The sequence below is a fragment of the Psammomys obesus genome, unplaced genomic scaffold, assembly GCF_907164565.1.
Source record: "Psammomys obesus unplaced genomic scaffold, mPsaObe1.curated_primary_1811, whole genome shotgun sequence".
In the NCBI taxonomy this organism is placed as follows: domain Eukaryota; kingdom Metazoa; phylum Chordata; class Mammalia; order Rodentia; family Muridae; genus Psammomys; species Psammomys obesus.
Genome location: NW_026590050.1, coordinates 32,797 through 48,495, shown reverse-complemented (window position 1 = coordinate 48,495; position 15,699 = coordinate 32,797). Strand labels below are relative to the sequence as shown.

At 46.4% G+C, this 15,699-nt stretch overlaps 1 non-coding gene across 1 annotated transcript; it reads left to right on the top strand.

Annotated features, from left to right (window-relative positions):
* The first annotated feature begins 13,290 nt into the window (after nucleotides 1-13,290).
* Nucleotides 13,291-13,362, top strand: Trnac-gca (transfer RNA cysteine (anticodon GCA)). The gene has a single exon. It is a non-coding gene; the product is annotated as a tRNA-Cys (tRNA).
* Nucleotides 13,363-15,699: the final 2,337 nt, after the last annotated feature.

The window sequence follows — 15,699 nt, the reverse complement described above, 5'->3', positions numbered from 1 at the left end:
TCCATTTCTTTACAGATAGCCATGATCTGTTTGGTTTTATCTTCCTCTAATTCTTTACGTATTTTATTTGTTTCCTCTATTATCCTCTTCATCAACATGTAAGGTCATCTTCTTGATTTTCTATTATGCTGCATTGTCCAGGGCTGTTCGCCCCTGGATGGCTGGGTTCTGGAGATGCCATATTGCTCTGTCTTTTGTTGGTTGAGCTTTTCCGCTGACCTCTACCCATTGGGCTGATTTAGGTGTTGGCTGTTAGTTTCTGTGCTTCCTGGAGTCCTGAGGTAGGGAGTATCCCCTTGGCCGGAAGATGATTTTTCCTGAAGGAGTCCTTCTCTGCTTTTTGGTTATGGTCACTGTATGGCCAGTTTCTCAGGAGTTGCCACTGCTCACCTCAGGTTTATAGCCCTGAGTAGTAGCTGTGGTCTATGTTAGGCAGGGGGGGATCTCCTCTTACCCATAGAATTTCTCAAGACAGCTGCCCCACTGCTGGGTTTCTTGTTATAAATTTAGTGTGCTGCTGCTCACTAAATTTCCATGTACAGTCCTCTTGAAGAACCTGCTGGTTCCCTAGCTGTGGGGTTTTCTCCCAACAGGGAAACTCAGTCTGTTATCCTGGGGCACACAGTTCATTGGTACAGGAGAAAACTTCCTGAACAGAACACCAACAGCACAGGCTCTAAGAGCAACAATTAATAAATGGGACCTCATGAAATTGAAAAGCTTCTGTAAAGCAAAGGACACCGTCATCAAAACAAAGTGACTGCCTACAGATTGGGAAAGAATCATCACCAACCCTTTATCTGACAGAGGACTCATATCCAATATATATAAAGAACTAAACAAGCTGAAAAGCAATAAACCAAGTAATCCACTTAAAAAATGGGGAACAGAGCTAAAGAGAGAATTCTCTGCAGAGGAATATCAAATGGCAGAGAAGCACTTAAAGAAATGCTCAACCTCATTAGCCATTAGGGAATGCAAATCAAAACAACCCTGAGATTTCACCTTACACCCATCAGAATGGCCAAGATGAAAAACTCAAGGGACAACACATGCTGGAGAGGTCGTGGAGAAAGGGGAACCCTTCTCCACTGCTGGTGGGAATGTAAACTGGTACAACCACTCTGGAAATCAATCTGGTGCTTTCTTAGACAACTAGGAATAGTGCTTCCTCAAGATCCAGCCATACCACTCCTAGGCATATACCCAAAAGAGGCGCAAGTACACAAAAAGGACATTTGCTCAACCATGTTTGTAGCAGCTTTATTTGTAATAGCCAGAAGCTGGAAACAACCCAGATGCCCCTCAACTGAAGAATGGATGCAGAAACTGTGGTACATCTATACAATGGAGTTTTACTCAGCAATGAAAAATAAGGAAATCATGAAATTTGCAGGTAAATGGTGGGACCTGGAAAGGATCATCCTGAGTGAGTTGTCCCAGAAGCAAAAAGACACGCATGGTATATACTCACTCATATAAACATACAACATAGAATAAACCCACTAAAATCTGTACATCTAAACAAACTAAGCAAAAGAGAGGACCCTAACTAAAATGTTCAATCCCCATCCTGAAAGGCAAAGAGGATGGACATCAGTGAAAAAGAAAATAGGAAACAACCTCAGAACCTGCTACAGAGGGCCTCTGAAAGCCAGAAGAAAACAGGAAACAACCTTGAAACCTGCCACAGAGGGCCTCTGAAAGCTTCTGCAGTATAGACTGTCAAAGCAGATGCTGAGCCTGATGGCCAACTGATGGGCAGAGTGAATGGAATTTTATGTAAGTGGGAAATAGTAAGAGCTGGAGGGGACGGGAACTCCACAAGGAGAGCAACAGAACAAGATAATTTGAACACAGGGAACTTCCCAGAGACTCATACTCCAACCAAGGACTATTCATGGAGATGACCTGGAACCCCTGCACAGGTGTAGCCCATGGCAGTTTAGTGTCCAAGTGGGTTACATAGTAATGGGAAGAGGGATTGCCTCTGACATAATCTGATTGGCCTGCTTGTTGATCACTTCCCCCGGAGGGGGGGGCAGCCTTACCAGGCCACAGTAGAGGATAATGCAGCCACTTTTGATGAGAACTGATAGACTAAGATCAGAAAGAAGAGGAGAACCTCCCCTATCAGTGGGCTTGGGGAGTGGCATGCATGCAGAAAGGGGAGGGAGGGTGGGATCGGGAGGGGCTTATGGGGGGGATACAAAATGAATAAAGTGTAATTAATAAAAAAAAAGTCCGACTACAGTTTGTTTTGGCCTTCTGTTTCAGAAGCCCAACATAGCAGGAAAGAAATTTACAGTGAGTGTGAGGCAGCTCTTCAGATCATGTTACAGTCAGAGGGTGTGGGCAGGAATAGATGCTCTGTTCACAGTCGGTGTGTGTCTGTGTGTGTGTGGGATAGATGCTTCTCTTCACGGTTGGTGTGTGTGTGTGGGGGGGATAGATGCTTCTGTTCACAGTCGGTGTGTGTGTGTGTGGGGGGAATAGATGCTTCTGTTCATCCAGCTTTCTCTTTTACCTCAGTACAGGGCCCCAGACCTTGGAGTGACATCATTCAAAGATGGGGTAAGTTTTCCTCCCTTACTAACTTGACCTAGGAAACCACTCACAGACCTGCCCAGTATTTGTTTCCACAGTGACTCTTCATTCCCTCTGGTTGACAGTTGAGATTAACCATGCAACTCAGTAGGATTTACTGTGGAACACCAGATCCTGGGCTGTGACTGGAAGATGGGTTGGAGCAGTGGGTGGAGGTGAGCATATTGTACGCGTAGGACTAATCAAGTCAAGAGCGTGTTAGATCAAGCTCTGAGCCCCAGTTCTGTTTCTGCCCAGACCCTCTGAAGGGAGATGGAACACACTTCCTGGTCCTTTGTCCTCTGACTGACTTAGCATGAGTGCTGGGAGTGCCCAGCAGAGTCCGGAAACCTGTTCGTCCAGTCAGGCTTCCTCATTTGTGTTTCTGTCATTGCTATAAAAGTGTCCCCTTGCCAGCTGCCACTCCTCCAGCATGAACATGAAGCAGGGCGGGCCAAAGCACAGAGAGAAGTACAGATGGACCTGCAGCTTGAGGCAGAGCCAACAAAGCACAGTCTAGACTCTCTGATGGACGCCCCATTAAACCACGAGAAGGAAAATGATGCTTCTCACCACATGGGGCTCAACTTTGGACTGGGTAGTTGGATGGCACTGTGGCGGAGGTGGCTGACTGCTCCAGCTGTGGTTCTCACATTTGCCCCTTCCCAACACTCATCAGATACTGACTGAGATAGAAGAAAACCTACAGCACCAACTAACCTGGGCTCATAGGGGCTCACAGAGACTGAACCATGAAACAGCATGCATGGGACAGACCTAGGCCCTCTGCACACATGTAACAGTTGTGCAGCTGGGAGTCATGCAGGACTCCCAACAGTGGGAGCAGGGGCTGTCTCTGACTACATTGCCTGTCTTTGGATCCCTTTCCCCTAACTGGCTGCCGTGGCTAGGAGAAGATGTGCCTAGTCTTACTGCAACTTGATAGGCCAAGGCTGGTTGATATCCATGGGAAACCTCCCCTTTTCTGAGGAGAGGAAGAGTGGTGGATGGGGAGGGCAGGGACTGGGAGGAGAAGAGGGAGGGAAGCTGAGATCCAGATATTAAATAAACAACTTAAATAATTAAAAAATGAACCCCATTTTGCTCTCTCTGTATTTCAAATAATTAGATGTCCAGAAACAAATACAAAATAAAATTCTAGGGATCCATTTTTCTTTTTAGATGCCATGCAGGCTTGCCTACAGCCTGATCTTATGGAGGCCTTTTCTCAGTTGAGGTTTGTAATGAGAGATATAGTACAGTTTTTGTGTTTGTCTTTGAGTGAAATGTTTCAGCACAGCCTCTGCCATGTTTTCGTTACTCACTAAAGGCTGGGAAATTGTTTTGAGACTGTCTGAAGAAATGTTGTCTCTCTGGAGAATCTGCACTTGATGCTATGTGAGAGCTTACAGCTGCACCAACCTCGGTCTTAAGACACTCCTGGCAAACCTGGAGTTCTTACATTTGATTGTGGCTAGCCATGGTCAAAGGGACTGAGGTTTGTGTGGGTTGTCTGCTCTCGCAGCAGCAACGGCAAGATAACTTTGGTAGCTGGAACCGTTCCCAGGCCCAATTAACCTTGTATAATGTTTGAATAGGGTAACGAGTGAGTGAGTTACCTTAGCTGGGTGTCAGTGTTTCACAAGAAGGCTGAACCCCTCTGGTCCTTTGGAAAATGAAGGCTTAGTACCTTGGTGAGCTGCTCCCTGAACTGTGGCACCTATGACCAACATCAGTAGAATTTCCCTCCTCTCTGATGACTCCACCTTATGACAAGTTGACATAAAACTAACCAGCACAGCTGACCTCTTGTCAACTGCACACACAAACACATCACTATTAAGCCACAAACCTTTCATTTATTGTTCATTCCCAAGGTTACACATTAATAAAAACACAATATATTTTACAAACTTAAACTATCCCACAGCCTCACAAATTCAAATACTTTAGAAGTTGTCTCTTTAAAAATATCCAGTTGCTTTTAAATCCAAAATCTCTGTAAATCTCTCAAATCTCTTTAAAAATTCAGAGTCCTCCAGCTGTAGGCTCCCATAAGATCAAAAAGAAATGAAATATTTTCTTCAAGAGTGAAGACTCGGGGCATATTTGCAATCTGAACAAAACTAAACTCCAGGAGTATAAACAACTCACTGTCCGCTGAGATTCACTCAGGATCTTCTGGGTTCCTCCAAGCGTGTCACTTCTCAGCCTTCATTCTCCACAACACACACAGCTTGTCGTCTTGGCTTTGGCTAGCTCTCCCCGCACCCAAACACACACAGCTGCTGCTCTTGATGGTCATCCGATGGTGCTGAAGCTCCAAAATGCTGGGATCCCTGACGCAGCAGGGTTGTGCTTTCTTGCTTGTAGAGAATAACCCCTCGTAAGCTCTCTTCACCATGCCATGCCTCAACTTCTCTGCATGGCCCTTCTAGTCCCGGGCCTTGAACTGCTGCTTAGGCTGAACCTTCACCAAGGGCCTCTCCTGGCCTCTCACGGTGCCAAGTTTCAGTGGCTTTCCATGACCCGTTTATGCCTTCAAAACCAGTACTCCTGGGTGGAGGCCTCTCCCAGTTTCAAGTTTCAGCTGCTCTCCATGACCCCTTTATGCATTCAAAATAAGGGTCATCTGGGTGACGCTTACACATTACCAAGTCTGGCTGTCAGCATGAGGTACAATCTTGTCTGCTTCTGGAACATAGAATTTTTTTTTTTTTTTGTGCTGACTCTGAGGAAACACGTCCCAAAAGATTTCACCCCGTTGATGCTTGTCTCTCCTTAATCACCCCGAGTTTCTAGCTCCAGCTAACGAGCATCAACTGTCCCAGGAGAGGAAAGGATTTACTGCAGTGATTCTGGTCTCTCGTTAATCATAGCTGATTCTTACGCTCCAGCTAATCAGAACCACAGTTCTCAACTCCAAACAGCAAACAGCACTGATAGCCTTTAAGTGACACAAAGTTCCCTCCAGAACAGTGGTTCTCAACCTGTGGGTCATGACCCCACTGGGAGACAATACTTTCTCGGGGGCCTGTGCATCTGATATTTACATTACAATTCATAACACTAATGAAATTACAGTTATGAAATGGCAATGAAAATAATTTTATGGTTGGGGGTCACTGCAACGTGAAGAGCCATATATAAGGGTCACAGCTGTAGGGAGGTTGAGAACCACTGCTCTAGGCCTTCAGAAGCCAGGCCTCCAATGTCTATCTCTCTCAACACCCCCCCCCTTTTTTTTTCTTTCAAGTTTCACAAAACAGCTCACAAAACTTTGAACACTCAATGGCTTTTCTTGCACAAAGTTCCAAACTCCTTCTACAGCCTAACCTAAACCAACATGGTCAGGTCTGTCACAGTAATGCCCACTAACCTGGTACCAATGGCTGTCTTAGTTAGGGTTACTATTGCCGTGGTGAAATACCATTACCGAAGCAACTTGGGGAGGAAGGAGTTTACTTGACTTATGCTTCCATATCACAGCTCATCAGCGGAGGAAGTCAGGATAGAAAACCTGAGGGGGGGGCGGTGTCCTGGAGGCAAGAGCTGATGCAGAGGCCATGGAAGAGTGCTGCTAACTGGCCTTTCCAGCCTGCTTTCTTACAGCATTCAAGACCACCAGCCCAGGTGTGGCCCCACCCACAACAGGTTGGTCCTCTCTCATCAAACACTAATTAAGAAGCTGCCCTACGTCTCTAATGTCTGAGAAGCACTTTAAAAAATGTTCAACATCATTAGTCATCAGGGAAATGCAAATCAAAATGACTCTGAGATTCCATCTTACACCCGCCATTATGGCTAAAATAAAAAACTCAAGCAACAGCACACAAGCTGGCAAGGATGTGGAGGAAAGGGAACAGTCCTCCATTGCTGGTGGGAGTGCAAATTTCTATAACCATTTGGAAATCAGTTTTGCAGTTTCGCAGAAAAATTGGAGTAGTTCTACCTCAAGACCCAGCTGTACCACTCCTGGGCATATACCCAAACCATACTACAAGGACACTTGCTCAACTGTGTTCATAGCAGCTTTATTTGTAATAGCCAAAAACTGGAAACAACCTAGATGTCCCTCAGCCAAAGAATGGATACAGAAATTGTGGTACATTTACACAATGGAATATACCACTCAGCTATTAAAAACAAAGAAATCATGCAATCTGAAGGCAAATGGATGGAACTAGAAAAGATCATCCTGAGTGAGGCGACCCAGACCCAGAAAGACAAACATAGTATGTACTCACTTATAAGTGGATATTAGCCAAAAAGTACAGCATAACCATGCTTGCTACAATCCCCAGAGACCCAAAGAAATTAAGGAACAAGGAGGGACCCAGAGAATCCCTCTGAGAAGGAGTCCCTCTGAGAATCTTACTGAGAGAGGAAAATAAAATAGACATCATGAATGAATGGCAGGGCAGAGTGGATGGAGGAGGAGGAGGAGGAGGTAGGGATGGGAACAGGATAGACCAAGTGGAGGGAGGATGGAGGGAGAGAGTACAGGGAGAGCCAACCTGAAGTCAGGGGGCATCATTGGATTAGCTAGAGACCTATGGCAATGGAAACTCTCTGGAATCTAGGAGGATGACACTAGCTAAGATTCTTAGCAATGGGGCATATGGAACCTGAAATGGCCATCTTCTATAACCAGAGAAGACTTCCAATGGAGGGATTGGGACAACAACCCAGCCACAAAACCTTCAACCCACAATTTGCCCTGTGTACAAGATGTGCTGGGGTAAAGATGGAGCAGAGATTGAGGGAAAGGCCAAGTAATGACTGGTCCAGCTTGAGACCCAGGCCATGAGAGAGAGCCCACCCCTGACATTGTTAATGATATGCTGCTATAATTGCAGATACGAGCTCAGCATGACTGTCATCTGAGAGGCTTCACCCAGCAACGTGTGGAAACAGATGCAGAGACCCAGAGCCAAACATTAGGTGGAGCTTGGGGAATCCTGTGGAAGCCTCTGAGGAAGGACTGAAGGAGCAAGAGGTCTAGGATATCACACACACAAAAATTCAGAATCAATTAACCTTGGTCCTCAGGGGCCCACAAAGACTGAACTGCCAAACAGGGAGCATAAATGGGATGGCCCTAGGCTTTCTGCACAGTTGTGCAGCTGGGTCTTTATGTGGGCCTTCTAACAGTGGGAGCAGGACTGTCCCTCACTGTTGTCTACCTTAGGATCCCTTTCCCCTAACTGGCTGCCTTGTCCGACCACAACAGGAATAGATTTTTTAGTCTTACTGCAACTTGATATGTCAAGACAGATTAATATCCATGGAAGGTCTCCCCCTTTCTGAGGAGAAGGGGAAGATGGATGGATGTGGGGAAGGGGAGGAGAGAGGGAGGAACTGGGAGAAGAGAAGGTAGGGTAAGCTTCAGTCGGGACGTAAAGTAAATAAGTTAATAAGTAAACAAACTACAACTTGAAAAAAAAAAAAAAGGAAAAAGAAAAGGGTACTCTACACCCTCCTCTTATGGAGGTGTTTTCTCATCTTAGGACTCTAGCTTGTGTCAAGTTGACACACTAGCCAGCACACTAGTGTGTGTGTGCGTGTTTAAGTTCTTAATTAGTTGTTGTTTAAATGTTACATTATGCAGATATGTCTTGAGTCAGAGGTCACCCAGCCTTATTCTGCTTCAGATTTTCTGGCTGGTACATTTAATTCTGATTAGTAGCAGTTAAGAGCAATTGGAACTTTCATTCAAGGGGTAAAAATCCCCTCCTACTATCCAGTGACTAAGTGGCAGGAGAGTTTCGCTGAAATTTACAGTGCTGTATGATATTAAATGGCACTGTGGTGAACATTAGTGATTCTCAAGCCCAGCCATCACCCGTGCCTGAGGAACATGATGCTGGGCTTAGTCAGAAAATGTATGTAGAGGGACATAACTGTGGGAGATGGCTGGAAAGTGAGCACAGAGCTGAAGTCACGGGGAAAGGGTGACCAGCCCGGGGTGGCCCAGCCCTGCTCTGTGGGGCCAGGTGGCATGCGCTGAGCTCAGAACTGAAGCACACTCATCACAACACTGCCTGTTTCTCAGTGAGCACTAAGCAGATCACAGTCCCTGGTTCCAGTCCCCACGCTCCCTAGATACACTTGGTTTTGCTCAGTGGTGTTGGGATCCTGTTGCTCTATGCCTCATGAGTCCCTGAATGCTGAATCTTCCTACAGGGGTGGAGGAGAGGGTAAGAAGGTGTGTAGCTGCTTCCCTGGACCGAAACACTCTCTGGAAGAGGAAGGGAGGGGACTCACAGCCCCACCCCACCCCACCCCAGAAGGCCTATAGGGTTAGAGCATTTATTTGACCATGGATCAATAGGGCCCTGGTTCAAGTTTAGGTGACCCCTATTTTCTCCCTCAGTGTACAAAATATCTTGAGTCTGAGATATGCCCGCTGGGCCAGGGACTATTTATTTGTTGCGTCAGTCTAGGTGGATACAGGATCCTGTCTCTGGTTAAGAAAGATAATGGTGGCAGATGTGCTGACTGGGTGTGTTAGTCATGGCTGTCCGAGCAAACAGAACTAAGAGAGGATAAACGTGAGCATGTGTGTGTTTGCACAGAGAGGGGTTTTAACAAGCAGCTCACATGGCTGTAGAGAGCAACTCCATGGGGTGGAGAGTAGGAAGAGGTGACATGGAAGGTAGGGTTAGCTCCAGTCAGCAGGCTGACCTCCTTCCTCTGAGACTTCAGGACTTTCCTCCTAAGGCATCTACTGTCACAGGTGACACACCCACCTTACAGAGAGTGGTAGGGTTTACTCAAAGTCTACTGATTAAAATATAGGTCACAAAACATGCTTTGGCAGACAACACAGTTGTGCTGGGCCAAACATCCATGCTTTAGAGCCTCTCCAAGAGGGCCACAAGTAACTGCCTTAAGTTCTCCCCACTGTGTGCTCCTAAATAAGACACCGAATGCTGAGTAAGTCATATGAAGGTGGGTGGTTTTGGAGTCATCCTGAAGGAGGCAGAGGCTGGGGCCAGTATTCATCGATTAGCTCCAGTGCTATGTTGACGCCCTTCTTCCCTTGTGTCCTGCCTACTTCATGGATCTGGGCCATCAGTATTCCATGCTATGCTGTGAACGCCTCCTCACAGATAGTCATGTGTGTCCACTGATGTATGTGTCGAGGACATCTGTGACTTCCATGGTTTCAGTTTACTTGCTTTACTTCCTTTTTTCAGTTTACTTGCTGAAAAAAGGCATGATTAAGAAAGTGTGGAACAGCTGGGCATGGAGGTGCACTCAGGGAGGCAGAGGCAGGTAGATTGCTGTGAGTTCTAGGCCAGCCTGGTCTACAAAGCTAGTCCAGGACATCCAGGGCTACACGGAGAAACCTGTCTCAAACAAACAAACAAACAAACAAACAAACAAACAAACAAACAAACAAGAAAGTATAGAGCTTCGGGGATGGCTCTGTGGACTTAGGAGGACATTGGGGCAACTTAAGTCTTAACCAGATCAACAGCTCCAGGTAATCTCCATCAGCTAAGCCGTCTGAAAGCCAACCAGATAGCGTGGGGACTTGCGGTGGGAGACTGCCCCTACTCTCCCAACTGGAGACCACAGCCAGAGCTCAGATGACCCTGCTCCAGCCACAATCTTCAACTTCTGTGAGCTGCAGACATTCCAAAACCATTTCAACCAGCTAACTGACACCAGCGAATTAGAGCATTGTAGAGGGGGAGCTTTTCCAAATTTCATGAATTTGAAGAGTTTAAATTTAAATAACCGTGACCAGTTTTTATGGCTATACACAATTACACTCCCGTTTAAAATGTCATGTCTGGAACGATTTAAAAACCCTCTGTTTGGCGGGGTTAGACAGACCTGGGTTGACAGGTTGTCCATTCAAATGTAGCTAAGACAGGAGGGATTTTTTAGTATAGTGCGGAAAGAATTCCTAGCCTTTAAGGACGGAAAAGCCAGGGGATAGATTGTGATTGTGACTTGCTCATCTAATCAACAGTAGTGACTCCCTTCAGTCCCACGCATAATTTCAGAGAATGTGCTCTTTGATGACTGAAGGATATAAAAAAGGAACTTATAATATTCAGACACTTGCTATAGATATTCCCATTAGATTCTCCCAAAGCCTCCTTCAGCCATTTATGATGACTCGGCTCTGGAGATGCCTGCATTGTGTTCGGACGACTCTGTGAAACTTCGAGGGGTCCAGTGCTTTGAGGAACCTCAGAACATCTATAAGAAAAACCATATTCTGCATTTTCTGTCTTACCACCACCCTTCTAAAAGAGGATTTGAGGTACAACATTGGCTACTTTTGGAGGTTCCTTTTCACTTTTCTGTCCTTGTGGGGATGATCAGTCTCAGACACGCGGAGATACTGTGTGACATCTCTGACCAGTTTGGTGGTAGGACTAATGAAGTCCTTCTGTGGGTGCATCTCATTCCTTGAGCAATTCACAGCCTGGGATTGTCACTCTGCCTGGTAATCTTGCTGTTACAGCTGCTTCTATTCCCCATCCAGTAGGTGCATGTTCAGGAGCTGTCCATGGTCTAATGGGCTAGTGTGTATGGCCTTAGCATGCAACTTTTAAGGTATTGTCTGTTGGTATTTGGCATCATTTCTATCTTGTATTTAGAAGGCAGTTTGACACCACAATCATGTTGACAGATAGAGCACCTGGCCCTGCAGGCTAGGAGGACACAGACAGCAGGACTTCTGAAAGGGGCGCTTGCTCCCTATTTTGGGGCAGGTTGGTATAAGTTTTTTCTGACTCAGTCCTGGAAGCTTTGAAGAGCATCTATCCTGAAGTGACAATACAGGCTACCAATGAATGAGGGTGGTTTTAGAAGTGAAACATATTAATTAAGCTTTACAGTAGCAGATGGGTGTTTGGCTCAGGGTAGAGCACAGATCAAGAGGTGTCTGGATCAAGTCTGGGTGCCCCCTATTTGTGTCTAGTTTTTCTCCTCTTAAAAAAAAAAACCTGCATGTGGGCGGGAGAGATGTCTCAGTGGTTAAGAGCACTGTCTGCTCTTCCAAAGGACCTGAGTTCAATTCCCAACACCCACATGGCAGCTCACAACTGTCTGTAATGCCAGTTCCAAGGGATCTGACACCTTCACACTAATGTACATAAAAAGTTAAATAAAAATAAAAATATTTATTAAAAAAACTGCATTATTTCAATGCCTCCTTTTTAGTAGACATCATGATAAATGTATGGCTTTTTTTTAGAACTAGCAAATGATGGGATAATTATAATGATCTTGTGCTCGTTACTTTTCTTACTGCTATGACAAAAATACCTGGCAGGAGCAACTTAAGAAGTAAAGACTTATTTGGGCCCATTGTTTCGGTCCATCACCCTGAGGAAGGCATGGTGGAGATGATGGCAGCAGGAACATCAGGGAAGATCACCCACCACCCACCAGTGGTCTCTGACAGCTTGTGTATCTCAACCTCTCAGAACAGTTCCACCATCTGAGGACCACAAAACCTATGGTGAATCCACGAACCTGACTTTGTGCCCCGGCCTCCCCCAGGCTTGTGCTCATGTAATAATGCAAAGAACATTCAGTGCAACCTAGAGTCCTCGTATTAACAAGCCCAACACTGTTCGCAGAACCAGAGTCTCTCTGAGACCCAAGACTAAATCTTAGCTGTAAAATCAAATGCAAATTACATACTTCCACCAGACTGTGGCACAGATGAACATCTACATTCCTAAAGGAAGGAACAGGAAGACAGCACAGACGTACTGGACCAAGGGAACATAAAAACCAAGGAGTCAGACATATTGCTGTTCCATGTCTGCTGGGAACAGGCACAGATCCTTCGGTGTGTTTGGTCCAGAAGAGTCCTCAGCCCTAGCTCAGGGCTCATACAGCTTGCTCTTCAACTCCCCTCATAGCCAGGTATGGTGATGTCCTGAGAGGGCGTCAGTGGCCTGATGTACTGCCTGGGTGCTGAGCAGCTCTGTGGGGACTTTGTTAAGGCCACAGACTTGACCACAGGAGGAAAGAGAACAGACCATGGAGGAGCAGATGGGCTAAAAATCCAAAACTCTTACATTTTTGGTTGTGAGCCTAGCCTTTAACAGAGAGCGAACCATCAATCAAGGAGCACGGACTGGACTAGATCCTCTACACATATGTAGCAGATGTACAACTTGGTCAAATGTGGGTCCCCTAACAATGGGAGTAGGGGCTGTTTCTGACTCTGCTTTCTGCCTTTGGCTCCCTTCCCCCTAGGTGGGCTGCCTCCTCAGGCCTCAGTGGAAGAGGATAGTCCTGCTGCGACTTGAGATGCCAAGGTGGGTTGGTAATCCCTTGGGGGCTTCCCTTTTTCCGAGAAGAAAGGAAGGATGAGAGGAGGGGAGCGTGGGGGCTGGACTGGGAGAAGAGGAAGGAGAGGGCTGGGATCAGGCTGTAAAGTGAGTAAATAAATAAATAAATGGAAAAAAATCTGAAACTACATTCACTGGTTCTGTGTGGGGATCCCAGACAGCACTAAGGGAGAGAAACATCAGATTAGATAAAGTAAGCTTTGGGAGACTCCCCTCAAAGATCAGAGCAGGAGGAACTTGAAATTATAACAGAGAATTCTACCAGAGACCAAAGGGAGCCTAAGATCAGACAGGAACCACAGTAGTTAATAGTCTTAGAATAAGGGAGGGCTACCTGGTTATTAGTGCTACTCCTGACCTATATTGGGAAGGGGGTATAGCTCAGGGGTAGAGCATTTGACTGCAGATCAAGAGGTCCCTGGTTCAAATCCAGGTGCCCCCTAATCATTTTATCTTTTCAGTGCTTCAGCCAACTATGGTCCCTCCCACACTTAACATTCCATTGCTGAGAGACAAGAGGTAGGCGAGAAGAACCAGTGATAAACACCCAGATAGGCCTTGAGCTGTGTTTGCCTTGTGGCCTGAGCTAGACCTTGATGTTCTTACATGACTATCCAGCAAGCAGAACCTCTTACAGAAAGAATGTCCAGCATCCCTGGTACCACCCACCAGTGCCAGGACCTGTCTATCATGATGAGCAACCACATCCTGGGAGACTTTCCAAAACATCAAGACCTCTTATGACCTCCTGTTATGCCTTGGTGGCGGGGGGAGGGGGAGGATGCATAACAGACCTGTGGCTTGAGGCACCTAGGCAGGCACTCAAGAAGAAGGCCTCTTCTTCACAGTTGAGAAACCCCTTTGGATCTGCATTTAGACCCTAAGACAATACAACCCCTGTTCTTCCAAGTGTGCTGAGCTGACCTGCTGAAAGAGGCCTGATATTGGTCACCAAGTTTGGCATCAGGCTCCCACAAATGCAACTTAGGAAGGCCAGTGCCAAGAGTTTGGCCTTGGGATAAAGAAAAGAAAAAGATATTGGGGGGGGGGATAACAGCAAACTTCCAGCCAGTGGTCTAAAAGGTAATAATGGGTGGAAAGAGTCCAGGGTGGGAGCAGCAGGAAAGGTCCTGCCATGCCAGCAAGACTCCAAAGCTAGTACCCCACCCAGCACAGCGGGAGAATGCATTAGGCAGGACATAAGATGCATGCCTTGTTCAACTGAGGGGTCAGGAGGCAGCTAGTGAGCTGAAGAGGTATGGTTTGCATGCAGAGGGTAGGGCATAATATGGGACCTAACCGGTGATAAGCAGAACTTGTAATGGGTAGTTAAAGAGAACCAATGATAGAACTTGCTTGAAGTGAGCTCCAGCTTGATGGAAGAGCATTTAACTGTGGATCAGGAGGTTCATGATACAAGTTCAGGTCCAGGTGTGTGTGTGTGTGTGTGCGTGTGTCTGTTTCCTTTGCGGTATAATGAGACTAGTACTAACTTTGGGGCCATTTCATAAGAAGACCCAGCTCATCAAACCTTTAGGGGCTGAGCAGAAGGTGCTGCCAGCAGGGTATAGTGAGGCTCCAGGCTGCATTAGTGGAGAGAGCTCAAGTTGGGATTCATTCCCAAACCTGTTTTTAATACAGTGAGTATGTTTGGACATGTCTCACAGTCATGACCTCTTTTGAAGTCTACACTATGGGACATCAAACAGACTTGGAGGCTCCCAGTTCCCACTGGGAATATGGAAGATCTTGTAAAACAACAACAACAAAGTCGTTGCCCTACTCAGATGCAGCAGCTATGAGGTGGGGCCTGTAAATCTTTACTCCTGTGTAGGTACAACCCCTGTGATCAGCGCCTCCCTCATTTGAAAATGTAATGGACAGTCCAGTTGGAGAGCCGGGCCTCAAATTCACCTCAAGTCTTCCAAGGAAACTTCTTTGGCATCCCCATGATGCCTGTGGCTGTGGACTGCTGCATGCAGAGGGCACCAGGCATTAGGAGAGTCCTTAGGCTGTCATCAGACAATAATATGAGTTTTTAAGGACAGACTCTAATCCAGGTCTTCGTGTTCCTACTTATTGATTTGAAGGTGTGGCCCTGGTTTTCTTTTCTTGCCCATGATTTTTAACCTGTTAGCATGTAGAGCAGTTAAAAAAAAAAAAACCAAACAACCCATGACCTTCAGGTCAGTCCTCTATGAAGCCCTAATGACTTCCATCACCACCTCACCCTGGGCTTTTAGAAAGCCTCCTAGAATCCTGTTCTTCCCCTACTCCCAGGTCTGGGTAGGGCAAGGCATATGTGCATGTGGCCAGAAATCTGCAGCACCCAGGGAAGGAACTCCAGACTTGGGACACAGAGCCAAGATCCAGGGTGTCTGACCTGTAGCCTGGCATGGTGGGATCAGAAACCCATTGCAATGGGGGGGGGCACTCCATTGGACACGATGCTCCAGCCCAGGGGGCAGGAGAAGAAATGACCAGCTTCATCTGTGGATCACCAGCATCTCTCTGAAAGCTCTTCAGCAACCCCAGAGTAAAACTTGCTTCCTAGCAGAAGCAAGGATCCATGTCTTACATCATCTGACAGGTGAATTAAGTCACATGAGTGACATCAATTCTGCCTGTCTACAGTGGATTAGTGTTGGATGTGTTTCATCATTCTCTTCCAGAATTCCTGGCCTAAAAGAAAAACAATTCAGTGACAAAAAGCAGGGGGCACCTGGATTTGAACCAGGGACCTCTTGATCTGCAGTCAAATGCTCTACCCCTGAGCTAT